The sequence below is a fragment of the Mus caroli genome, unplaced genomic scaffold (genome assembly GCF_978045245.1).
Source record: "Mus caroli unplaced genomic scaffold, Mus_caroli_1 scaffold_3, whole genome shotgun sequence".
Lineage (NCBI taxonomy): Eukaryota > Metazoa > Chordata > Mammalia > Rodentia > Muridae > Mus > Mus caroli.
The window spans coordinates 103,399,872-103,424,797 of NW_028227258.1; the positions used below are offsets into that span (position 1 = coordinate 103,399,872).

At 41.2% G+C, this 24,926-nt stretch overlaps 1 pseudogene; it reads left to right on the forward strand.

Annotated features, from left to right (window-relative positions):
- Nucleotides 1–17,089, forward strand: part of LOC110291818 (PR domain zinc finger protein 14 pseudogene) — a 113,169-nt pseudogene extending 96,080 nt beyond the window's left edge.
- Nucleotides 17,090–24,926: the final 7,837 nt, after the last annotated feature.

The window sequence follows — 24,926 nt, forward strand, 5'->3', positions numbered from 1 at the left end:
AAGGCCAGGAAATCAATTACTGACCACCAGGATTACAGAGTGGCTTCAGACCCGATCCTAACATTTACTGTAAGGGATCAGAAAATGCCTAACCTACACTGCCTTTGAAAAAAAAAAAAGTATTAGTCTAATCAAAATGTATTAATCAGTGTGTCTACCAGTAAAGGAAAAACCTGTAAAATCAGCTATTTTAAAAGTTAGCGGACAGAAAAACCCCTCAGGTGTTCTCCATAAAACAAAATTAGACCTTGAAGCTACTCAGGGGATTTCTAATGGTTAATGTTTAGTGGTTTGTTTGTTTTAAGTGCCTTTGTTGTCAAAGATACACATTCACCCACTTAATATATTTTCAAGTGTCACATACCAGGAACTGTAACTATTGGTGTCTCCATTGTCTGTGGGCTATGCCAGGAAGACTGTTGATCAGAATTGGTATACCTTTTTTTGTTTGTTTGTTTTTTTGTTTTTCGAGACAGGGTTTCTCTGTATAGCTCAGGCTGTCCTGGAACTCACTTTGTAAACCAAGCTGGCCTCGAACTCAGAAATCCGCCTGCCTCTGCCTCCCAAATGCTGGGATTAAAGGCGTGCGCCTCCATGCCCGGCTGGTATACCAATTTTGAATGTGTCTGTGCTCAAGTACCAGAAAACAAAGCTTACCTCGGCTTGAACTATCCTTTCTTTTTATTTCTGCTCAAATCGTAGAAGTCTCACAAGCAGTCTGACCATGAGGGACCACATATCTGAGGGCTCCCGGCCTCTCCTCATCACTTTCTGCTAAAGAGAGCGAGAAGCAGTGAAGCAAGGAAGAACAGGAAGAATGTAGAGGGCAGGGCAGGGGTGGGGTGGGACAGGGTGGGGCGGGGGCGGGAGCGAGGTAAGGGTTATAATGAGTGTCAAGTTCAGTCTGGGGAATTCTGAGTCAGACAAACAGGTGTTGAGATGACTTTCACTGAGTGTGTCCTGAAAGTAGTTAGAGGAACAAAACTAGATCTGAGGACATAAGTCAGAGATGAAGAAGGCAGTTAATAGACAGTAAGGTAGGAGGGATCTCAATCAAGCGCCAAGGGGGCAGGGGTCCTGACTGAGAGCATACGCCCTCTGTATATATCCTATGAGCAGGATAGTGAGTGAGGAAGAAGGCTGGGAGTGTGGTGGCCAGCCTAAAGAGCAGGGAAAGTCTTCAGGAGGCGGGTGGGGTGGGGTGGAGGATCAGCAACAATCAACGTGGGGATGGACAGGGTGAAACAGCCTGGCTTTGACAGCAGTACAGTCAAACTTAGTGGTTCAAGTTTGCTGCTTCCCAGACTTCTACAGCAGGAGCTTAGGGCATAGGATTGGGAACAAAGCTGGAGGATATGGGTGACTTGTGTCACTGGGAGCCTTAAGATGAGGGGTCAGGCATGGAGAACATGGAGTGTTTCAGTCCCCTTTTCCTCGCGGACCCACTACCCTTTGGGGTCCCTCACATTACATGCAGGGTGGCCAGTGGTAAATGAGCCGTGCAAGAAAGAGCAGACAAGGAACAACGGGAGCCATCACCGTGGAGTCAGCCTACCTCCAGCTTCTAGAAAAATTCTTTTTTGTCAAGAACGTCAGTAAACCTAAATTTAGTTAAACTGACATGTTCACTCTGAGTTTTCCATTTTCTCTCTTATTCTGGTGTTCTCAGGAGCTCAGCTCTCCAAATCCCCCTCTCTCCTAGGAGACTATTAATTGAAAAGGAAGGCAGCTGTAGCTAAGTGCTTGCCCTGTTGCACATGAGGCCCCAGGTTCACCTCCCAGAAATGCTTAAAACAAAATCAAAAGGACAGCTTAACCTCCTTCAAGGAGCACCCTCTGACTATGGTTCCAACTGTGTGGGAACTGATAGAGAAGCGACTGCTCCCCTGTGCAGGTTAGCTATTTGTGCAGCTTTCCAGAGTTGTGTCGGCCCAAGGACTCTCACACAGCTGCAGCACCAAAGGCGTTTGGAAAGCACCGGGACTAGGTGAGTTAGGATTGACTGAAGACCTGCCGCAGGATCTATTTATGGGTAGTGATCAGAGCCTGGGGAGAGCAGGGGGCTGTGCTTGGAGAACACGGGAGGCTAAAGGTGACGTTCTTAGTGGAAGAAACACTGCTGAGTGCTACTGAGTTGATGACCTGGAATGACAGCTCCTTTGTTTCTCTACATTTTCACCTGAGAAAATAAATTGAGTGTCCCCAGAAAGGAGGGTAGTTTCCCATTTCTAGACTCTTCACGTTGGAAGGTCGCCTCCTGGTCACCTTGTTCATGCTGTAACCACCTCCCAAACTGCCTCAGCTGCTGGATATTTGGCTTCTTCTTAAACACCCCAAGAGATGGATGCTCATTACTTAGTGGATCAGCTCATTACTTTCTGGACAAGGCTTGTTTTCAGGCAATTGTCCTTGACAGGAGGTTGTCATTTGCTTCTCCGCAGCTTTTGTTCGCTGGTGTCAGTTTTATCCTCTGCTGTCTGGTGAGAAAATAATTTTGCTCTTTCCAATAAGAGACCTTTCTTTCATGTGTCAGCGTTCTTTGTGGGCAGCCAACGGATGCTTCCCCCTTTGGAGGTCACACACCCTCAGCTCTTCAACCACAACTGGTTGTCACCTCTCACTTGGTCAAGCACACATGAAACAGCCAGACGCAGGACACGGCATTCTGGTTGGAGGCTGAGCAGCATGTAGAACAACAGGGCACGATGGAGTCCAGCTGGAGCTGGACACTGAGGCTGCAATACCACAGCCCAGACTGCATTCTCCTCTTTAGCCCACGAGGTTATAACCCCATCTTCTGGGATGTCAGTGTATTACCACTTACCTTTGTTTTCTTCTTATAGTTTCACCATCATGAGGACCCGTGAGCTCTGTCCTGAACCAACTTCCTTTAGTACATTGGGGATACATTTTGTCTTTTTCTGATGCTGGGGACATTTTTCATTACCAAGCATTTTGGCTATTGCTTTTATTTCTCCTATTGAGGTTTTAGTTTAGTCTGACTATATTCATTGAGTCATTATCACTTTCCAGTAGTTGTAGTCTGTGTTAAGGCCACACAGATGAATGAGGGATGATTCTTCTCCTCAGGCAGCTTTCCAGCTGGAGAGAGACGGCACCTGTATAATCACAGTGTGCTATGGGAAGAGCTGTACCACTTACGCAGCACTCGGGAGACACAGAAGAAGGATCTTGGCCCAAATTAGAAGTTAGAAAAAGGTTCTCAGAAAGAAGTGCCATGAATTTAACCATTCATGAAGGTGAGAAGTGAGAAGATACTGGGAAGATGAAGGTGAAGGTGAGAAGATACTGGGAAGATTCTGAGAAGACAAGGTGGAAAGAGTTACAAAGAAGCAGGAAAAGGCTGGCCTGTGAGAAGCCATTGGCTAGTTGGCATCAAGTACAAGAAAGTGGAGGGAATCTGAAAGCTTTGTTTTTGATGGGGGGACTGGGGAGCCATGGGATGTTTTAAAGTGTGTGTGTGTGCATATGTGTGTGTCGGTGTGTCTGTGTGTGTATGCGAATGTGTACACATGTTCAAGTGTGCATAGCTAGTAAATTTCTGTTCATCACTTTGACCTTTAAACAAATTATACTTTGGCAACTCATAGCATAGGTAGTTTGCTAGGCATGCTTATGAGCCCAATATGATGTTCAAGAAAGAGATATTCAGGCCCGTAACTAAAACAATGGGAGTGGAACAGAACAGATAAAATATATTCACTGGAGAGAGAGAGAGAGAGCTAAAAATGACAGCAAACAATTTTAATAACAAAAGGCAAAATTAACTCTGAGAGGAACCAGCCAAGGGGTAGGAGACACATGGCCAGTAGAATGGAGGAGATGTTTGAAGAGCTGTGAGTTCAACTCTGGCCACATGGAATTTAAATTGCACACTGAACAACCAAGCGCAATTTGCAACATCTAATGAATTTATGCAATTGGAGGTCACTGGGAAAACTAAGCTCATAATGAGGACCTTCCCTTTCTCACTGAGAGTGAAACAGTCATGACAATGTTGAGCCAGAGTTAGGAGAATTCATAAAGAAATAGCTATGGGCCCAGTGTACGACCCTGAAGTACATCAATGCTTAAGGCAAGCTTACAAACAAATTCAGCATGGGTTTTTGTTTTGTTTGTTTGTTTGATTGATTGAGTGGCATAGCTAAATTTGACTTTGTGCTTGATAATGAAAAATCAGATTTTTTTTTCAGCTAAAAACGATCTTTAGAATCTGTTAAATTGGGCGTTCTAACCCCAGAGTGATTACATTTTCACGAAGCAGCATGCCACTAAGACTGTCAGTTTTCTCCTTTGATTAGGTACATGTGTTTGAATTCCTTCTTGACTGCACTCTCTTCTGAACATCAAGGTCAATATCAAATCCTAACAATTACTCTGGGACTATTTAGTATAACTGCCTTTTCTCTTTATATTGCTTGCCAGCTCTAGTAGATAATTGAGTATTGAATTTTGAACCCATTGTCTCATGTATGCTAGGCAAGCGCTCTGCCACTGAGCCATAGTGCCAGACTCACCCTTTAGTACCAATATCAAATGCAAAATAATTCCTTTAGGGTGTCTGTATTAGTCAGTGCTCTGTTGCTATAAAGAGGTACCATGACTAAGGCAACTCTTATGAAAGAAAGCTTTTAATTGTGGGCTTGCTTATAGTTCCAGGGGTTTAGTCCATTATCATCATGAAAGGGAGCATGGTAGCATGCTGGAGAGCTACATCCTAGACTGGGCATGGAATTTTTAAAACCTCAAAGCCCACCCCCAGTGGCAGTTCTTCTAACAAGGCCGCACCTTCTAATCTTTCTAATGCTTTCCAAATGGTTCTATTCCCCAGTGACTAAGCATTCAAATATTCAGATAATCTATAGGGTCTATTCTTATTCAAAACACCACAGAGTCTGTGAAGCAAGATCATAGGAGAAAAGTGTTCTTTTGGCTTTGTTTTGTTTTGTTTTGTTTTATTTTGTCTTTTTTGTTTTTTTTTTTTTGTTTTTTTTTGTTTGTTTGTTTGTTTTGTTTTTGTTTTTGTTTTTTTTGAGAGAAGGTTTCTCTGTGTAGCCCTGGCTGTCCTGAAACTCACTTTGTAGACCAGGCTGGCCTTGAACTCAGAAATCTGCCTGCCTCTGTCTCCCAAGTGCTGGGACTAAAGGCGTGCGCCACCACGCCTGGTGAGAGTGATCTTGATGAAAGGAAATTTCTAGAATGAGGAGTTCATCAGTTCACTGTTGAAAGATAAAAGTAGATAGCCTCTTTGGGTTCTTTAGTGGGGAGAGCTTTAGAGATCCTTATCACCATCATTTTCTTTTCTTCTTCTTTTTTTTTAAAGATTTATTTATTTTTATTTATATGAGTACACTGTAGCTGTCTTCAGACACACACTAGAAGAGTGCATTGGATCTTGTTACAGATGGTTGTGAGCCACCATGTGGTTGTTGGGAATTGAACTCAGGACCTCTGGAAGAGCAGTTAGTGCTCTTAACTGCTGAGCCATCTCTCCAGCCCCCTTCATCACCATTGTTTTCAACAAAGAGATCCAAATTGGCAGTAAAATTGCAGGGATGGCCACCCTGGGCTACAGAGTGAGTTCCAGGACAGCCATGACTACACAGAGAAACCCTGTCTCGAAAAACCAAAAAAAAAAAAAAAAAAAAAAAATTGCAGGGATGTGAAGAGTGGACAGGAGGTAAGCTGATGAACACATGTTAGCTTCCTTCTTCACAGATACTTGACTAGAAAGTGGGATAAAGATGTGATCAATAACTAGAGGCATTGAAAAACAAGATGGGGAGTGGGGAGGCAAAAGGCAACTTGGGTTTTTTGCGTAAAGAACATTTTGAATATAGTCATAGGCTATATGTGATAAGCTAACAAAGCAAGGTAGGGAGGATTGATACTATGTGGAAAGAGACAGTAACTCACAGAGAGCAGGTGATGAGATCAGAACAGGTGAGAGAACCGAGTCTGAATAAGATGAGAAGATGTGTCCCCATGAATGGTGGAGAGAAAGCTAATGGGGAGAGGTTAGCTTACTCTAGTAGCTTACTCTCGGCCCGCTTACTGCTTTAATAAACTAGAAGGAGCACATCTAGTCAGTGTGAGGTCTATGGATCAAAGTTAACTATCTTGAAGGGAATGGGGAAGGTCATCAGAGTTCCTGTGGGAAGGGGAACAGATGCTTGTAGAGGATAAACAACGGATGCTGAATAGCCTAAAGTCCTAGCTGAAGCTGGACGGGAGGAATTTTAGGAACATGAGCAAGCTTGCAGATTGGACTTAAGTGCAGTTTGTGGTACCCTTTGGCTTGATGTACCTAAGAAACATCTTATATATGTAGTATATTTGCTACAGGACAGGGCCATGCTTCTCCGGGGTGGCAAATAGCATGACTAAAAAAACCCACAGAACTACAGACAGCAAGTATGTCATTGTCCTTGCGAAGATGCTAATATTCTGGAGACTGAACAGATTCTACTGCCATCTTTTACACATCCCCACAGCTTTAGCAATACAAGCAGGATAGTGCTGGGCTCAGGAAGACTCCAAGGTTCAGCTGGCAGAGATGCTAAGTCTGGTCCAGAAATCCATTAGCTGTGTTTCAGAACCACCCAAAACTTATGGTAAACGTAACATCCAAAGCTGGGACTATAAATATGTGAGATGCAAATGAGAAAGACACAAGAAAGGAAGCAGTAAGAATTTAAACAAAGGCTGGCATTAGGGAAAGAGAAAAACAAAGGAAGAAACATCAAAGCATTATGGAAAAAGAGAGGAGAGGAAAGAAGAAATGTAATTCACAGAAACATAAGGAAGAAAAACATTAAAACAAAGAACAAAGCTAGACAGAAGGGAGAGGGGGCGTGGCTCAGCAGTAGAACTCGTGCTTAGGACACTCAGTGTTCTAGGTTCAATTGCCACAGCAAAAGAAAAAAACTAAAAGGCAAAAGGAGATCTCAATACAGAAGTGTGCCCGGGAACTAGAGCCTTCTCATATATGCTCTGCCCTGAGCAACCTAGGCACAGGCATTATTACTATTGTGGGCATTATTACTATTGTTGTTGTTGTTATGTCTTGTTCCAGTGAGCTTTACTGAGACTTACTCCATTGTCCTTAGTACATCTCTCTAAGCTATCTGTATATACTAATACACTTTCCTTCATGTATAAACTTATGCTTTTTAAATAAATTCTGGTGTGAAGGTTTATACTGCTTGTCTACTTGACAGAATACAGAATTACTTGGAAAATGAACTCTGGATATGTCTTTGAGAGATTTGCTACATTCGCTTAATTGAGGTGGGAAGGCCCACTCTAACTGATGGACTAAATAAAAAGAAGAAAGTGAGCTATTCACCGTTGTTCTTCCCTGTCGGCTTCCTGACTGTTCATACAAGGTGACTAGTGCCTCTGTGACTTCCCTGCCCTGGTGGACAGTAGCCTAAAACTTTGTCAGAGTGTTTTGGTCACAACAAAAAGAAAAGCAATAACACATCTGAGGTCTCCAACTGTGTCTTCGGTCCCCAGAGCATTCCAGATCTCATGATCACTAGGAGTCCCAGGTCTCAGTATATGGCTACTGGTTTGTTGTAAAAGGAGACAAAGCACGGTTAGCAAATGCAGGGGGTCAGTGCATGAAGTTACAGTGTTAAGTCTCAAACCAGGGGCAAAAGGCATTTGTATCCTTCTCTCTCCCTTCCCCTTCCCATCGCCTCATATGGCTCAGGGTTATGATTACTCTGGACTCTCCCAATGTCTCTGCCTCTGGCTACATCTCCCTTTTATCTACAGAAAACTTCCTCCACCACACATAGGGTCAATCATGTCCTTTCCTTTCCTTCCTTTCATTTTTATTTCTTCTTTCCACTCACACAGGACCCAGAGTTTCTAGATGCCTCCCAACAGAATCTGAGGGTATATTTAAATCTTCCTGCTACACGCAATATATTTACCAGACATGCTCACTAGAGAGTCAGTGTCTAAGCTACTCACCAGGGGCTGGTCATAGAGGCATCCTCTGCCTACCACACACTGAATTCCAGACAGCCAGAAGGAACTCAGGTATTCCTCATAAAATATGTTTTTTATTCCTTTGATATTTAATTTTATTAGCATATACAAATTACATACAAAGGTTTTATTATGATATGGCCATACATGGACATAATGTTTTGATGATATTATCCACCCCTTACCATCTCTTGTCATCCTCCCATTCCCGTTGAGCGTTCCATTCCTTTTCCTGATTTGTATCCCTTCTCTTTGAAAATGACCAAATGAGTTTCACCAGGGCTAGGGTCTCACGATCCCATGACCTTTTATTGGTAGGTCTTATCTTGTAGGTCTTATCTTCCTGTACACGTAATCGCTGCTGTGGTTTTAAGAGTGACTATGCACACGATGCACAGAGGTTATGGGTCCCTTCCTTCTGGCTCTTGCACTTTTCTTTCCCTTTTGCTTGTGATGGTCCCTGAAACTTGAAGTAAGTGATATACATGCTTCATTTATGTCTTAGCATCTAACTGTCTATTTGACCAGCTTTGACTTTCTGCAGTTACCCAATAAAAAGAGAAGCTTCTCTGACCAAAGCTAACAGCAGCTCTAGTCTATAGGCATGGAAACAGTTGTGTAGAAGGTAACATGACAGACAAGTACCTCATGCCCATTTGGCAAAGCAACATCAGGAGATTTCCACAAAGGCATATGAGCTCTTCAGATGCATACTTTTTATTAACAAATTCTTCTCTCATATATTACATTTCAACAGCAGTTTCCCCTCCCTCCTTTCCTCCAAGTCTCTTTCCCCTGCAATCTCTCCCTTTTTCCAGATCCATTCCTTCCCCATTTTGCTTCAGAAAAGAGCAAGCCTCCCAGGGATATCAACCAAACATGGTATAAAAAGTTACAAAACCACTAGGCACACACCCTCCTATCAAGGCTGGATGAACAACCCAAACAGGAGGAAAAGGGTCCCAAGCACAGGCAAAAGCGTTAGAGACACTCCCACCCCCAGTGTTAGGAGTGCCACAAGAACACCAAACAATAACATACTTAGGACTAGATTTACAGTGCCAGATATAGCATCCCTCTGAAGTGAGCCTTAATTCGATTAGACAGTATTTGGTATAACAGAGTTGTACCGTTATGCCCATGGGCACACATTGCCTGGCCATTTGATAGCTTTGCACACAGGATACACAGCTGCGAAAGATTCAATAATTATTTTCACCTAGTACTAGCTAGTGCTGTGTGAGTTAGTCAGCAGAGAGGAAAGTTCCAGCCTAGATCCAACTTAATTTCTCAAATGTCCTCTATGTCATAAAAAAAGATGATATTCTTAGTAGCTGGGTCTTATAATCTAGTTCTGATGTGGAACCAATAGTGATGGCAATTGCTTAGATTATTTTGGGGTCTTCAGGAGCCTCTCTAACTAATAATTTGTAGAAAGATATCCCATTCCTGGTACTGAAATGTTCATTTAATAGCCCACAGCTTCTGGGTACTTCCATTAATTTTTCTTCAAATTTTACTTTAAAAAGTAGCTTACACGGCATCAGGTTTCCCTATTGCATTATTTTGTGGGGTGGGGGTTGCCTATTCCCTCATCCCACTCTGTTCCTCACCTCACTTAAACCTTTTCACTCCAAGAATTTCCCCTTCCACTTTTGGGTCACATTCATCCTTACCATTAAAACCTCTCTTTTCCCTTCTCATGAGCCCTCTCTAGTTCACTGGAACATATGTTAACTCAGTTAACTCAGCAAGAAGCTAGAATTCACTTACGAAAGAGGACATGCACATGGGAGACCTGCTCTTTTCTGAGGGAAGGAAGAAGGATCTGGGGCAGGGGTTAGGGGAAAGTACAATGGGGATGTAACGTATGAGAGAAGAATTTTAAAAAAGAACAAGGACAGGAGCGTGAGCCTCTGTCCAATGAACTGTCTCACTCCCTAGACTCAGTTTCCCAAGACCCATTCTACCACCTGTCCCCCAGGTCACCAGCTGGGCCCCTGACCCCAATTCCTGCAGATTTCAGCTACTCAGGTGCAGGATACACCAGTCAAAAGTGTAGACTTCATGTGCTCAGGTGACGGCCACACCAGTCAGAAGAACAGAGGCTCTCTGCTACCCCAAAAGCCAAGTTAGTTGCCAGATGCCAAGGCCACCAAGCCCACAACCTGGTCAAAGACTCCCTAGTGAATCAGAAGTCAAACAGGATGCCAGAAATCCAGGCCAGAAAGACTAGAAGACTTGGAACAAAAGACAAAAGACTACCAGACTTCTCAACAGAAAGCCAGAAGCCCCTGGACAGATGTCTAACAGATTCTAAAAGACCACAGATGCCAGCCCAGACTGCTATACTGAGTAAAACCTTCAATCACCATAGATAGCAAAAACAAGATATTCTAATACAAAGTCATGGAACAAAGCCATGGAACAAAAGCACCCCTCCAACAAAGACAAACTCAGACATTAGCACTTAGAACTATAATCATCTCAAACCCAGATGGCTAAATGCTAGTGTAAGAACACATGCAACAACAACCAGGACAGTAAGGTACCACCAGAGCCAAGCTGCCCTATAATAAGAAGACCTGAATACTCCCATGAAGCTGAAGCACAAGAAAACGATCTTAAAAAATAACATTATGAAGATGATAGAGGTCCCAAGGAAGATTTTTTTTAAAGTCCCTTAAAGAAATAGAGAAAACAAAGAAATTGGAAGAAATCCATACATCCCTTAAAGAAAGCCAAGAAAAGAATCAAACAACAACAACCAAAACCAAAACCAAAACAAAACAAAACAGGTGAAGGAAACTGTTCACAATCTGAAACTAAAAATAGAAGCAGTACAGAAAACACAAACTGAGGGAGTTCTAGAATTGGAAAATCTAGATGAGTAAACAGAACTACAGATGCACGCATCACCAACAGAATTCAAGATGGAAGAAAGAATCTCAGAAGTTAAAGATACCATATTTAAAATAGATTCATTGGCCAAAGAAAATGTTAAATCTAAAAAATTCCTAACACAAAACATTCAGGAAATCTGGGACACTATGAAAAGACCAATCCAAAGAATAATAGGAATAGAAGAAGGAGAAGAATCTTAGCTCAAGAACCCAGAAAATATTTTCAACAAAATCATAGAAGAAAAATTTCTGAACCTAAAGAAGAACATGCCTATAAGAGTACCAAAAATTTACAGAACTCCAAATAGATTGGACCAGAAAAGAAAGTTCCCACTCCACTTAGTAATGAAAACACTAAACACAGAGAACAAAGAAAGAATATTAAAGGCTGAAAGGGGAAAAGGCTAAGTAACATATAAAAGCAGACCTATTAGAATTATACCAGACTTCTCAACAAAGATTCTGAAAGCCAGAAGCCCCTGGACAGATGTCTAACAGATTCTAAAAGATCACAGATGCCAGCCCAGACTGCTATACTGAGTAAAACCTTCAATCACCATAGATAGCAAAAACAAGATATTCTAATACAAAGTCAAATTTAAACAATATCTGTCAATAAACCCAGCCCTATAAAAAACTCCAACTCAAGGAGGCTAACTATATCCATGAAAACAAGGCAATAAATAATTTCACAACAGCAAAACTCTAAGAAGGGAAACACATGCACAGACAAACACCACCACCACCACCAACAACAACAAAAGCAATAACAACCACAAGAAAACAACATTAGGAATTAACAATCATTGATCATTTATATCTCTCAATAGCAATGAACTCAATTGCCCAATTAAAAGTCACAGAATGGATGGAAAAACAAGATCCACCATTCTGCTGCAAATAGGGTACAAATCTCAATATAAAAGACAGACATTACCTGAGGGTGAAGGACTGGAAAAAGATTTTCCATGAAAATGGACCTGAGAAGCAAGCTAGCATAGTTATTCTAATATCTAACAAAAATAGACTTCAAGCCAAAATTAATCAAAAGAGACAGCAAAGTACATTTCACACTCATCAAAGGAAAAATCCACCAAGCTGATTATCTCAATTACTAACATCTATTGCCCCAAATACAAGGGCACACACATTTGTTAAATAAACATTGCTAAAGCTTAAATCATACGTTGAACCTCACACATTAATAGTAGGAAGAGTATAATACCCGTCTCTCCCAATAGACAGGACATCCAAGCAAAAACTAAACAGAGAAATAAATGGAGCTAACAGATGTTATGAATTAAATGGACCTAACCAATACCTACAGAACTTTCCACCCAAACACAAAAGAATATACCTTCTTATCAGCACCTCATGGAACATTCTTAAGAGTTGAGCACATACTCAGTCACAAAGCAAGTCTCAACAGATACAAGAAAATTGAAATAACCACCTGTATTCTACCAGATCATCTTGTATTAAAGCTGGTTATCAGTAACAGAAACAATAGAAAGCCTACAAACTCATGGAAACTGAACAACTCCCTACTTAATGACTGTGGGTCAAGGCAGAAATAAAAAGGAAATTAAAGACTTCCTAGAATTTAATGAAAATGAGGGCCCAATAGATCCAAACTTATGGGATACAATGAAAGTGGTGTAAAGAGCAAAGTTTATAGCAGTAGGGTACTTTCATAAATAAATTCGAGAGCTCTCATACTAACAATTAACAGCACATCTGAAAACTATTTAACAAAAAGAAGCAAACACACGCAAGAGGAGTATACAGCAGGAAATTATCCAAGTTGGGGCTGAAATCAATAAAATAGAAAGAAATGGAATAATACAAGGAATCAGTGATGCAAAGAGTGGATTCTTTAAGAAAACCAACAAGATAAACAAAGCTTTATCCAAACTAACTAAAAGACAGACAGAGAATATCCAAATTACAAAATCAGAAATGGAAAGGGAGGCATAGCAACAGATACCAAGAAGTCTAAAGAATCATTAGGTTATACTTCAAAAACTTGTACTCCACGAAACTGGACAATCTAAAAGAAGTTGGCAAATTTTTATAGATACCATTTACCAAAGTTAAATCAAGATCAGATAAACAATTTAAATAGAGCTATAGCCCCCGTAGAAATAGTCTTTAAAAGTCATCCAATACAAAAAGCCCAGGGCCAGACCGTTTTAGTGCAGAATTTTTCATTGACCAGACTGTCAAAGAAGAGCTAATTCCAATACTCCTCAAATTATTCCACAAAATAGAAAAGAAGGAACATTGTCAAATTCATTTTATGAAGCCATAGTCACCCTGATATGTAACCCACACAAAAATTTAACAAAGAAAGAGAATTACAGACAAATTTCTCAAATGAGCATTGACGCAAAAATACTCAATAAAATACTTGCACCCTAAATCCAAATATGTATCAAAAGACCACCTACAATCATCAAGTATGGTTCAACATATGAAAATCTGTCAATGTAATTTACCATATAATCACACTGAAAAAAAAACAAACAAACAACAAATCTCTTGATTATCTGATTAGATGCTGTAAGGCCTTTGACAAAATTCAACACCCCTTTATGCTAGAAGTCTTGGAGAGATCGGGGATACAAGAGACATACCTCAAAATAATAAAGGCCATTTAAGAAGACCAATAGCCAACATCAAAATACCTCAAAATAATAAAGGCAATTTAAGAAGACCAACAGCCAACATCAAATTAAATGGAGAGCTACTCAAAGCCATTCCACTAAGAATAGGAACAAGGCAAGGCTGCCTGCTCTCTCCATATCTAGTCAATATAGTATTTGAAGTTATAGCTATAGACAGCGAAAGGAGATAAAGGGGATACAAATATAGAAAGAAAAAAGTCAAAGTATTGCTATTTGTAGATGATAATATACATAATAAACCCCAAAAATTCCATCTGGGAACTCCTACAGCTGATAAACTCCTTCAGTGAAGAAGCTGGATTAAAGATTAACTTTTTAATAAAAATCAGTTATCCTCCTATATACAAATGAGAGATGGGCTGAGAAAGAAATCAGGGGGAAAACACCCTTAACAATAGCTACAAATAATATAAAACACCTTGGAGGAACTCTAACCAAGCAATTGAAAGACCTATATGGTAAAACCTTCAAGTCTTTGAAGAAGAAAATTGAGGATATCAGAAGATGTAAAGATCTTCCATGCTCAGGGGTTGGTAGGATTAACATAGTAAAAAATGGCCATCTTACCAAATCAATCTACATATTCATTGTAACCCCCACCAAAATTTCATCACAATTTTTTATATACCTTGAAAGAATAATACTGAATTCCACATGGGGGGAAAAAAACAGGATATCTAAAACAATCCTATACAGTAAAAGTACTTCTGGAGGCACCTTCATTTTTAATTTCTAGCTGAACTGCAGAGATGTAGTAATAAAAACCACATGGTATTGGCATAAAAACAGACATGTTGATCAATGAGATTGACTTGAAGACCCAGGCATAAATCCACACACCTACAGACACCTGATTTTTTTTTTATAAAGAAGCCAGAAATATACAATTGGAACAAGAAAGCATCTTCAACAAATGGTGCTGGTCTAACTGGATGTTGGTTTATAGAAGAATGCAAATAGACACATATCTATCACCCTGCACAAAACTCATGTCCAAGTGGATCAAAGACCTCAACATAAAACCTGAATAAACATTGAACCTGATAAAAGAGAAAGTGGAAAATAGTCTTGGACACATTGCAACTGGAGTCAACTTCCTGAACCAATAGCACAGACACAATTAATAAATGGACTTCATGAAACTGAAATCAATCTGTAAGACAAAAGACACTGCCAGAAGTACAAAATGGCTGTCCACAGAACAGGAAAAGATATTCACCAACTCCACATCTGACAGAAGGCTAATATCCAAAATATATAAAGCACTCAAGAAACTAGACAACAACAAACCAAAATGCAATAAAAATGGAGTACAGAACTCAACAGAGAATTCTCAATAGAGGAATCTCAAAAGGCTGAGAAACACTTAAAGGCATATTTAACGTCATTAGCCATGAGGAAAATGTAAATCAAAATGACTTTGAGATTCTACCTTACACCTGTCAGAATGACTAAGTTAAATAACACAAGTGACGGACAGGCGTTGGTGGCGCATGCCTTTAATCCCAGCACTTGGGAGGCAAAGGCAGGCAGATTTCTGAGTTCGAGGCCATCCTGGTCTACAAAGTGAGTTCCAGGACAGCCAGGGCTATACAGAGAAACCCTATCTCAAAAAACATAAAACAAAAACAAACAAACAAATAAAAAACCACAAGTGACAGTGCATACTGACAAGGATATGTCAAGGGGACACTCTTCTATTGCTGGTGGAAGTTTAAGCTTATACAGCCACATTGGAGGTCAATATGGTGTTTTGTTTTGTTTTGTTTTGTTTTCAGAAAATTGGAAATTGATCTACCTCAAGACCCAGCTATACCCACTCTGGGGCATATACCCAAAGGACACTAAATCTTATCACAAGGACACTTGCTTGACTACATTCCTAGCCGCTCTATTAATAAATAACCAGAAACATTCAGTTGATGTCCCTCAACTGAAAAATGACTAAAGAAAATGAGGTACATTTATACAATGGAGTATTGCTCAGCTGTTAAAAAGCATTGAGGACTGCTCCCTTGTTGAACCCGGACCTGGCTGTTCAGAGCGAGCCGCTCTACAATCTCCCCTGGTACAAGTTGTCACCATGAAACCAAATTCCTCAATTCACTCCCAAAGTACCACGATTTCTAGACAGCACTGAGCATAGGAGCAGCGGTTCCAGCAACCAAAATTTGGTCCTCGGCGGCGGCGGCCAAATCAGTGGTCAGAGGTGGGAAGCTGAAAATTTACTTCTGCCATCCCCAGTAATTGCTTCCCTACTACCTGATGGAATTAAGACGTTCCAGTCAATATCTGTCCCTCAAACCTTGAACCAAGAGGGGAAGCTGCGGTTTCGCGGCTTCAATTTCACAGAGGAGGAACTGAGCTTCGTTCTGTATGGAGCCATCGCTAGTCCAGAGCACCCAACCGACTTACAGCATGCAATTTCAGGCATCCTGGTTCCCACAGAGAGTTCTGGGTCTAATCATCTTCATAAAACCCTGGACAAAGACTCCCTTCAGCTTCCGGAAGGTCTCTGCCTCATGCAGACCTCATTTGGTGATGGATGTGCCATACTTTGGCGTGTTCTGCAGCGACTTCATTGCCAAAGGAGTGAGATTTGGACCCTTTCGAGGTAGAGTGGTCAATGCCAGCGAAGTGAAGGCACACAGGGACAACTCTCGGATGTGGGAAATTTTTGAAGACGGTCACCTGAGCCATTTTATCGACAGCAAAGGTTCTGGGAACTGGATGTCCTATGTCAACTGTGCTCCGTTCCCCAAGGAGCAAAACCTGCTGGCCGTGCAGCACCAAGGGCAGATATTTTATGAGAGTTGTAGAGACATCCAGCAGAACCAGGAACTGCTTGTGTGGTACGGAAACGGCTATGAGAAGTTCCTGGGCGTTCCCATGAACCTCCGTGTCACTGAGCAAGGAGGCCGGCAGCTATCTGAGTCCTCTGAAGAGTCTGCAGAAGGTTACAGATGTGAACGCTGTGGAAAGGTGTTTACCTACAAATACTACAGAGATAAGCACCTGAAGTACACTCCCTGTGTGGATAAGGGGGACAGGAAGTTTCCGTGTTCTCTCTGCCAAAGATCCTTTGAAAAGCGTGACTGGCTCCGGATCCATATTCTTCACGTCCATGAGAGGCACCGGCCCTACCTGTGTTCAACCTGTGGGAAAAGCTTTTCTCAGTCTTCCAGCCTGAACAAGCACATGAGGGTCCACTCTGGAGACAGGCCATACCAGTGCGTGTACTGTACAAAGAAGTTCACTGCCTCCAGCATACTCCGAACACACATTAGACAGCACTCAGGAGAGAAGCCCTTCAAGTGCAAGCACTGTGGCAAAGCTTTTGCATCTCATGCTGCCCACGACAGCCACTTCCGGCGCTCACACAAGGACAATGGCCGTAGCTCCTGCAATATTTGTGGGAAAGGCTTTCTGGATCAAGAGGCTTTCTATGCCCACATGAGGCTTCATAAAACATGGTAGGTCTTTGAAAGCAAAGCCAGTTACAAACCAAGAACTCTGACTCTAATTCCTGGTTTGTCTGTGTCACGTGGACATGGTTGAAGTGTTCAGTGAGAATTTGGAGAATGGAGTAGTTGATCTGAAGCTCCAAAACTTATGGAATCCATTCAGACCAGGAGTGGGAATAAAGTCCTGGAGCTTGTGATTAAAGAAGAAAAGATTCCTCCTCTCCTGTCTGCCTTGAACACCCCGTTATACAGTGTCTGTAGCCAGTGACTATGTGCGTGAGTGTTTGCTGCGTGCATGTTTCTGTGCTGCATGCATGTGGAGGCCCAAGGAAGACGTCAGATCCTCTGGGGCCGTATTTACAGATATGTGTAAGCCACTGTGTGGGTACCGGGAATTGAACCCAGGTCTTCTGCTAGTGCTGCTAGGACTTAACTGCTAAACCATCTCACCAGCTCCTGCTTTCTATTTGGTTTTGGTGGTGGTGTTTTGGTCTCTCTCTCTCTTTCTCTCCCACCCACAAGCTGGCTTTAAATTTGTCATATAGCTGAAAATGACCTTGAATTACAGGATTAAGTTACCACACCCAAGCAATTTGCCCTACCTAGAGATATGCTATGTAATAACTAAGTCTTCTGCCGTGTATTAATGTTCCATCTTAATTTGAGCTCATTTCTCTCCTCACTGAGCAATGAAAATGCCAGGTAATACACCTAGCACCTGAAAGAATCATTTCCAGGGCAGGAAGATTGGCAATTCTTGTTGATGTCTAACTTTTACCCACAGAGAAGGAAAATTATATCTGAATAAAGACAGGCTGAAAATAAACACTTATGCTACTCTGGTTTAAAAAAAAAATTGATACCATGACATTTTCAGGAAAATGAATGAGACTAGAAAAAAAAAATCATCCTGAGTAAGGTAATCCAGATGCAGAAAGACAAACATGGTATGTACTTACTTAAAAGTAAGTGGATATAAGCTGTAAAGCAAAAGACAGTCATGCAATAGTCCAGAGACCCAGAGAGGCTAAGCAACAAAGGATTACAGTGGTAGGGTATGGGGATATGCAAGGATCTTCCTGGGAAGAGGAAATAGAATAGATTTTGCACGTAGACTGAGGATGGATGGGTTGGGAACAAGAGGGATCAAGTGGAAGGGAAGGAGAAAATACTGAGAAACGACTCGAATTAGGGAGTATTTGGGGGATGAGGTTGAAACCTACTGCACTGGTTGGAAACTCTATGGAGCCTAGGAGAGAAAGCATAGCAAAGACTCCTAGTAATGGAGGACACAGGGCCTGAACCAGTCATTTTCTGCAATAAGGTAAGATCTCAAGTGGAGGGATTGGGACACCAACCCAGCCACAAAACCTTCAACCTACAGTTTGTCCTGCCTGCAGTGTCGGGAGCCCAGAGCCTAGCATAATCGTCATCAAAGAGACCACAGAGACTGCATCCAGCAACTAATGGGGTCAAATGCAGAGTCCCACAGGCAAACATTGGGTAGAATTCTTAAAGTCCGGAGGAGGAAGAGGAGGAGGAAGGATTGGAGGAAGCAGAGGGGTCAGGGACACACTAGGAGACCATGGCCCACAGAATCAACTGACCAGGACTCGTGGTAACTTGCAGAGATCAGGAAGCCTGTATGAGTCTGACCTAGGTCCTCTGCATGTATGTATGGCCGAGTAGCTTGGTGTTCTTGTAGAGATCCTAACAGTGGGAGCAAGGCATGTTCCTGACCCTTTTGCCTACTTGTGAAACCCCTTTCCTCGTACAAGTGATGCCTTGTCCAGTCTTGATGGTCTGTGCCTGGTATTAGTGTAGCTTGTTATGCTGTATTTGTTTGATGTCCTTGGGAAGCCTGATCTTCTATAAGGGGAGGGAGGCCATAGATCTCGGGGAGAGGATACATGCAGATGGGGAGCAGGGGGAGGGGCTGCTGAAGTTAGGCCCCTGGGATAGGAGAGAAGGGAGAGGAAACTGTAGCTGGGAGGTAATATATGAGAGAAGAACAAAAAGAAAGAAAGATTGGTAGAAATACAGTAATGAAATCAATTCAAACTGAAATGAAAAAGAAGAAATAAAAAAGAACTACTTATGGAAAAGTGTATAGTTTTTAAAAAGTCAAGAAAGAAAATAAAGGACATGCTACATTTGTCTTTCCCATTTAATATCATATTTTTCAGTTCCATCTATCTATCGTCCTTCAGATTTTGAAATCTCATCTTTCCCTACCTCTGAATACAATCCCAGTGGTTACATGTGCCACATTTTCATTATTGATTCATCAGCTGGTGACCATCTCAGCTGACTTCATTTTCTTGCTACTGTGCAATAAACATGGATGTAACAGTATCTCTGCGATAAAACATTTTTGCACAAATCATTTAGATACTGTGAACCATTTTCACCACTTATAGAAAGTTTTATGTTACTTTAGGGAACTATTTACCACTCAGGCTCCCAGACAGATAACTGCAGCTGGAGCCCCTAAGGTAATTCTTTTCTGTACACTAACACTACTGGTTATAATAAAGTTACCTTGCAATACTTTCTGAAAGCACTCACTGTTAACTAAATCAGTGTGTGTGTGTGTGTGTGTGTGTGTGTGTGTGTGTGTGTGTGTGTTACTTGTTAAGTTTCCTGCCTTTCTTACTAGAGAGCTACAAAAATAAGACTTATTTCTTAATGGCCCTGGTGTGAGCTAGAGGTCTCCTTAATGGTGCTTACATATACTGGTGAACAGAATGAAGAAACAGGCCAACATCGTCGGAGTAGCCATAGCTGTAAGTGCATCATGGGCGATCATGACTATCAGAATGAACAAGGGCATGATCTTTGCTTTTCAAAGGTAATAGGGTCAATAGATTCCTATTATGGTTACGTATGGCCAGTCTCTTGAGATCTTGCTTGCAGCTATATGAAGAACAAAATGTGGGAATGTTCTGTATCTGCTAATTCTTTCCCCCTTTTCTTACTAAGAATGAACCTTGTGCTGGTGAGTCTTCTTGTGTTCCTCCATACTAGATTAAGTGAATCCCAAGGGGAACATGAACAACCATTCATGCAACTGTGGAGAAACCCTGGAGGACTCATGAATGGGACTGGACCCCTGGACTGAAAATCAGTTCTTTCTTACTGCCCTCTATTACTATTGCTCTTGTAGTTGAATGGAGTCATGTTTTCATCTTCTGTAATAGGAAGGGACAACTCCACATTCAATGAGTAGAGAGAATTCCCCTAGAGCTACATGAGACAGAAGTAAGTGGTTACATAAACACACATGAAAATGTAAAAAATTTAAAGAGAAACTAAACATTCTATGGGACACGTCACCCTCAGGGAAATTAACAGCAGGGTCAACAAGCACTTTACATTAGGATCGCATACAGTTTTATGGCTACACTATGGGGAGAAGAAATAACTTATGTAGACATTTGTCACGACTCGCTCTGGGAAAGTCAAAGCAATATCTTTTGTCTCGGAGTAGCAAGACATATAGGAAGGAATGCAGCCATAAATGACCACGGGACATGTTCTTGGAGGTCAAAGTAATCAGCCAATCAGTAGAGTTTCTAGTTACAGAGGTATAGACAAATGAAGGGAATTATCAAAGGATGGTGAGACACACAGAGACCAAAATCAAGGTGAAACTCATGCCTCTTTAGTCCTGAAGACAGAAAAGTATAGAAGTGGTCTTAGTGGAACAGCAAAAACCTGCAAAAGGAACCACACAGTAAGGGCAATGGCTATCTACAGACAGGGCCAGGGCCATAAAAAAAACCAGAAGTGAGGGGAAGCATCTCCATTTTTTGACCTTTTTTTTTTTTTCTAGCCTCAGAGCATCCTCACACAGAGACATTTTAGACTCTTTGAGTAGACCCCCATAATTAGTTTTTTGTGGTCATGTATTTCTGAAAATATAATACACATAAGGCATGTTTGCTTTAACAACCTGGGATTGGGGCTAACAATGTAGAGTTTGTAGAGTATGTGTCTCACATGTGTGAATATAATCCAGGCAGGTCACAGATTCCTGCGATTCCAGAGCTCAGGGGTTAGAGGCACAAGGCTCAGAAGTTCATGGCTATGTTTGGTAAATAGTGAGGCTGAAGCTAGTCTATGCTACTTGACACTGTTCCCCTATTATAATCCTCTTATGGCATTTGGTGTCTGGAAGTATTCTATGAATATAGCTAATGGGATATCGATTTGGGGTTCAGTGGGCTACCTGTGGGTGGTTTGTTATCAACACAGTGTAGAAATAGCCTTCAGGAATTTCACTCTACTTCATAGCATTGACTGATCATGACTCCAAGTATCAAGCCAGGGTTCAGGGCAATGTAAAGATGGGCTTTGGCTATAGAGGAGAATAAGGTCTGGCAGAGATGAAGCCTGAGACCACTCTCTTGTGAGTCCTTCTAATCATCATAGGTACCTGGACCAATGTTAAAGCTATCTCTTAATATCTCATTAAAAATAATTCAAGGTCTACAATTCTAATAGTAGTGCACTACCAATCCCCCCCCCCATGGGAATTGTATAAGGTGAAAGAATAGAATCCCTGTGCCACTGGGACATAAACCAGTATCAGCATTGTCCATATGTAATTTATAACAAATATACCTTGTAATTTATTTTGTAACTCACAGGCAAGAAATTAACATATATAAGTATATTCTAAAAATGTGCAACAATTGCTGATATTTAAGAGCTTGTGCCATACATCTAGCCAAAAGATAAACATTTTATAACTCTCTCTCTCTCTCTCTCTCTCTCTCTCTCTCTCTCTCTCTCTCTCTCCCTCCCTCCCTCCCTCCCTCCCTCCCTCCCTCTTGTGTATGTATGTCTGTGTGTGTATCTGAGTGGGGATGTTTGTATACTTCTCTCTCTCTCTCTCTCTCTCTCTCTCTCTCTCTCTCTGTGTGTGTGTGTGTGTGTGTGTGTGTGTGTGTGTGTGTGTGTGTGTGTGCAGAGACCAAGGGTCAACACTGGATGCTGTTCTTCGTGAGCTGTCTTGACATACCTTGGTATTTTTTGAAACAGAGTCTTGCTACTTGGTCTATCCGGGCTGGCCAATGAGCTGCAGAGCTCCTCCTGACTTTGTTTCCCAGTGCTAAAATTACAAATGCATGCCACCATGGTTGGCTTTTTCATTGCTTCTGGGGATCAAACCCAGGTCTGCATGTTTATATTTACTGGCTGAGTTACTACTCCAGTACCAATCTCAGCCTCTTGGGCTGTGGGTTGCAACCCCATATGGGCAGCATAACTGAATATAAAATCATGAAAATTTGGTAACAATAAAAGGTTTTTGAATGTGTAATGACTAAATCTTAATTTAAAGTCAAATGCATAATGAATCAGGGGTGTCTCTGGCAGTGCTTGCCCATGTTGTCTCATACAGTTCCACTACCACCTTGGCTCTGAACCCCAACATATGCACTTTGTACGGCATCTGCCATCACACCAGACAACCTCAGAAAACACTCCTGGAAACATCTCAACTCAAACTAAGGCTGTTGTGTGTCATGAATTGCAGTGCTTTTACTGCACCTACAATTTTTTCTGTGCTCATATAAACATATGCTTTGGTTATGGAAAGCAAAGACTTTTAATATTTTTTTTCTACCATCAGTCCTTATAAGCATCAAGTTAGCAAATGTTTGCATTGTTTGAATGTTGATTTTAAAAACTACTTCTTGAGCTTCTCATTTGAGTTTCATCTCTTACACAGGGCCGGAGTGGCACAGTGGTTAAGAACACTGGTTGCTCTTCCACCAGATTCCATACCCAGCACTCGGTGGCTAAAACTTCTATACCATGGGATCGGCCTTTCTTCTCCGGCCTCCTCAAGCACCAAGTATGCATGTGGCACACAGACAGTCAGATCTGCTGACAAAACACTCATACACATAAAATACATAATTTAAAAAAATAATCTAGGCTGAAAAGCAACCTATAATTTCCAACAATTTTTTAAATAGCCCTAAATATACTTCTGTCATTTTGAACTACGTATTTCTGTGAGGTGGCATTCTTAGCACTGATGATTATAAAATCAAAATATCTGTCAACTCTAAATAATGGTGGAAATGCTGTACCCTACAGCTTCAAATATTCAACAAACATTTAATTTGGTATACAAAAAGAAACAATGCATGCCATTGTCATACAAATTTGCTCTCTCTTTAATAAATAGTTATATATATTATGAGTTATTTTAAGGTATTATTTCCTTTTAAAAATAGATTTCTTTATGATTTTTAATCATCAAATGTTGGACTGTTTGATCTGTATGCATATTTTTTACACTTATATGCTCAGGTCATCTAAAAACTTCCTGAGGGAAAGTTTAGTTTTATTTTTTAGGTCCCCTCACTCCCTAGTCATGTTTGCTAAACCAAGTCTCCATTACTGAACTATATTGCTACTCCCACCTCCTACTTTCCGAAACAGAGTCTCATTACATAGTCCAGGCTGACCAGGGTCTTGAAATTCTCCAGCCTCAGCATTTCTAAGTGCTGGGATAACAAACATGTGCATCATGTCCAGCTAAGTAAGACACATGGTTTAGTTAGTTTAAGAAACCCCTGTTAGAGATGCTAACTTGTTCAATGTCTGCAGCAACTGTTTGAATAAGTAAGAATTATCTTTGGCTTGGTTTTTATTTTTTGGACACCAAACTCATTGTTAAGACCAAAATCTGAAAGAAGTGAGGAATGCTGTTTCAAAAGACTAATCAAAGAAGTTTTGTTTTGTTTTTTTCCTCTCAGATTAAAAACCCCTAGAAACAGAGCAGAGGTCAACAGTGGAGCCCCAGAGCAGTGCCGTAATGTTCCATGGGCTGCCAGGGCTGAGCTGTGGGTTGCCCGCAGCTGCAGAAAGACCTGAGGGAAACCCTTAGCTAGGAGCAGTAAGCACTTCAGCAGAAATCAAAGGCCATCTAGCTAGATGGAGGTGGGGAAGTCATCTCAAAGTAGAATAGGGTTGATTAGTTTATGCCTCTGTGTTAAAAGATCCAGGTTAGGGGTAAGAGAGATGGCTCAGCGGTTAAGAGCATTGACTGTTCTTCCAGAGGTCCTGAGTTCAATTCCCAGCAACACATATTGGTACACAACCATCTATAATGGGAAGCGATGCCTTCTTCTGGTGTGTCTGAATACACAGTGTATTTGCTTTTCTATGAAAACTGAGCCAGTCAAGAGTTAATTATCTTGGCTTTACCTCTTTCAGATTCTCAGATATCTGCCAGGAAGTATTCATTTTTGCATCCAAAAATGATTGATTAAACACCCTACCATTGCTATTTAGTTTTCTAAGAGACATTAAAAACTGTAAGAGCCCTTCGAACCTCAGCTTCCTCAACTCTAATATGAATGTTGCTAGCTTCATTGTGTTGTGGGTATTAAGGTAGGCATTCAATTTAAAACTCTTGCCTATTGCTACAAAACAGGCATTAAATAGCAGCCCCATTTAAAAATGAAAATAAAATCCAAACACGTTTTCTGGAGGAAAGTGTTACAGAAACACAAATTATATATTCCAGTTCCAACACCACCTAGCTAATATGTTTTATGAAGAAACCCAGCTGTAATTAAAAAAAAATGTTTTGAACTCACCCCAAACCTCCCCACCCCTCACGCTTCTAAAACTGGAAACCAAGGAGGAGGTAAAGTCCCCATCTGTGCAACGCAGCCTTCGAATATAAAATTTAAATCAAAAGCTTCTCGGTGTGTTTAGCTAGAACCCCTTGGCTTTTGGGCAGATCGATCTGCTTCGGTTAGAATGTGATCCTACTCACTTATACTTGCAGGGCTTTCACTGCAACCAGTGAGAAAGAAAAACAA